This window comes from Sinocyclocheilus grahami, unplaced genomic scaffold, assembly GCF_001515645.1.
Source record: "Sinocyclocheilus grahami isolate Dianchi unplaced genomic scaffold, SAMN03320097.WGS_v1.1 scaffold521.1, whole genome shotgun sequence".
Taxonomy (NCBI): domain Eukaryota; kingdom Metazoa; phylum Chordata; class Actinopteri; order Cypriniformes; family Cyprinidae; genus Sinocyclocheilus; species Sinocyclocheilus grahami.
In genome coordinates, this window is record NW_015505700.1 from 368,517 (window position 1) to 371,687 (window position 3,171).

General features: G+C 41.4%; 1 protein-coding gene across 1 annotated transcript in view; it reads right to left on the reverse strand.

Moving 5' to 3' along the window:
• The window catches only part of LOC107554964 (B-cell CLL/lymphoma 9-like protein), a 46,227-nt gene extending 43,132 nt beyond the window's left edge, over nucleotides 1-3,095 (reverse strand). Inside the window, exon 1 of the mRNA XM_016237648.1 lies at nucleotides 2,643-3,095. The gene's annotated coding sequence lies outside the window, so the exon portion shown is untranslated. The remainder of the gene's footprint in view (nucleotides 1-2,642) is intronic.
• Between the last annotated feature and the right edge of the window lie 76 nt (nucleotides 3,096-3,171).

Here is a 3,171-nt window from a genome sequence, read left to right on the forward strand (position 1 = left end):
TTGGTTGGTGCGTGTGCGGGGGTGGGGGGGGGGGGGGGGGTGGGAAGGTTTCGAAACCTTTATTCTTTTAGGAATGACACTCCCTTCCATATAAGAGAAGATATTTTACAGAAGTCCCAGGCACTCATTTCTTCACAATGGAAGTAAATGAGGCTTTTAATAAACCTTATTTTGAGGTTCACAAGTTTCATATATAGCTTATTAATTGGAAAGTAAATGGGAATGTAGTGCACCAGTCTTAGTTTTAGAGGTTTCGAAACCTTTATTCTTTTAGGAATGACACTCCCTTCCATATAAGAGAAGATATTTTACAGAAGTCCCAGGCACTCATTTCTTCACAATGGAAGTAAATGAGGCTTTTAATAAACCTTATTTTGAGGTTCACAAGTTTCATATATAGCTTATTAATTGGAAAGTAAATGGGAATGTAGTGCACCAGTCTTAGTTTTATAGTGTTCATGCTCGTCCAATTCTGCAGAATAACTGTGTTCCAAAGTTGACCATGGTTGATTTATTCCTTCAAGACCATTAGTTGTCATGCCAACATCAAAAAAGCTTGCGGTCAGGATAAATATGACTACATCCTCTTTGAAAGGTCATCAGATTGTTTTAGATTCTCCAATAAATCAATCATGTGATTTTCCACAACAATATCCGATAATATACTGAGGTGAATTATGCTACAGTGATGCCAAAAAACACTTGGCCCCTTTAAAAACATTTTAATTTGACTTCATTAGACACAAAATATATCATTGTTTTCTCTGAAACTAGAATACACTTCACAATCATTTTGCAACTACTGAAAATTAAAGTCAGTTCCCCTCAAGTTCAGACACATGTCCTAGCAGAATAACTGAAAAAATTAAATTTCTGACAATGTTTAGAAACCCATATGACTGACTTTCTTCCATGAAATATGTCCTGGCCACTTTTTTAATGTACTGGGGTACTGTACTTTTTTTTACAGTACTGGGGCGGTCAAGAGCCAAAATTACTTTAAAAAAAAACAAAAAAAACAAAGAACTATAAAAGTGGTCCATACAACTAGGCCTTCTGAAACCATATATGACAGCTAACGGAACAAATATGTAGTCATTGACATCTGTCCTGACTCTCCTTTGCATGTTTACAAAAGTTCACTAGAGAAAATGTCTGGTTTATGAATGAAATCATCTTTTCAATCAATCTGTTGATCCATTTCATAAAACCAGTTTGAATGATTCATTCAATAATTTGACTAACGTGGTTCTTGATTTCAGCTCACTGACTTAATGATCCAATTACAGCAGTTAACAGCTCATTGGAGTTAAATTTCAGTCTGCTCCTCACACAAAACTGGCTTTGGAATATCATATGAATCACTTCTATGATACTTTGGCCTCCTCTTTGAAGCTTGAAAGCTAATCCCCATTCATAGTAACTACACGAAAAGGAGCAACCTGTACATTCTTCAAACATTCTCCTTCCGTGTTCCACGGAAGAAAGCAAGCAGACATGTTTCTAACAACATGATGCTAAAGGGGTCATATGATGCGATTTCAAGTTTTCCTTTCTCTTTGGAGTGTTACAAGCTGATTGTGCATAGATAAGATCCCTGACGTTGCAAAGACTAAAGTCTCAAAACCAAAGAGATATTCTTTATCAAAGTTAAGACTCTGCCACGCCCCCCTAAAACGGCTCGTTCTAACACGCCCCCACATATCTACCTCACTATGTGGAAATATTAGCGTAATGCGCCCAAATGTGACACGCTTACACCAAATAATGATCTTTAAAAAAGCATCATATGACCCTTTTAAGTAAATTAACATCCCATTTAACTAAGAACATGTTCCACTAACGTTCGACAATAGAACATGTTTAAATAATCTTCAATCTGAAGTGCATTTTATCATTTAAAACATGCCAAACACACTTCCTGTAATGTGTTGCTTACAAACTCTGCTTGTGCTATCTTTACAGTAAATGCCTCTTGGATTGATTTGTTGTTTTGTGTGCGTGATGCAAGGACATTCAAACATTCAAGTGTGTTGAATGTGTGCACAACACTCATTTGCACAATATTCAAATTTCAAAGAGAAACGAATGTCCTGTAGGCCTATGCATGCCCTGTCAGCTGCAGCACACTTTTGTAAAAAGCCCATCTTTAATGCTGACGGTATTACTAGAGACAACCGACTTCATGGACGTGATGGTGAGCAGCGGCCACATTCACCGTCACATTCTTCAAGTGCCTGCCTCTTTCTGCCAATCTGTCGCGACATTGTAACTGGCTAGCTCGTTTTCCTCGACCCAGACCTTCAAACGACACTCAAAACACCCTAACTCACTCTTAAGCAGCAGCTACAAGTCTTTCCTGGCTTTTCGTGTCTTTTTACGGTCACATGGAGACGGGCCCGACGTTACTCCGAGCCTATCGTCAGCTCAGTAGCATCCATTGCATTGAAGAGAGGCAGTTAGCAGGCGAGGCTACCTCCAGGATCCCCTACAGCTGCTGCTGTGACTGCGAGCTCAGCGCCGGAGCGCTACGCTACAGACGCGCCGCGATACATGCAGCTAACTGACAGTTTGATGCTTCGGCGTTTAGTACGCATTCTGCGCCGAGCTTGTGTGGGTGGGTGAGCGCGGAGCTTGCCTACCCCATTCCGCTGTGCGTTAGCGAGCGGAGGCCGATGTCAAGAGTGTCGGCCAGCCGACATCACCCGAAGTGTCCGCCGCCACTGCGCAAGATCCTCCTCGGCTGTGTTTAAGCGACCAACGCGATGCCCCGAAGGAAAGCCGCTGGTTAAATATCAGATGCTTCAAAATGTTGTTCGGCTTCGGCTCCGAGCGGAAGGCGAGTCCCGGGGAAGACGGCAGATCATGACTCCGCTGTTGGAGACGCTGTCTGCATATTCCAGCCCGTAGTGTAGAGGTAGCAGAAGGCGCTCAGACAAACAGCCGCTCTCGCGCTCATTACTCACCTCACTGTACACACATATGAGTGACACGCACGCACGCTCGCCCAGAGCTAGCCTATATCAGGACTGTTTCCTGCTGTTTCAATGAGCTCCTCTCATATTAGATCATAATCATACGACATCATCTAATTAGCACACACTTTCACATTAAAATAATTAATATTATCCACAATATCATAGATTTTTATAAATCATTATAAAACTGATA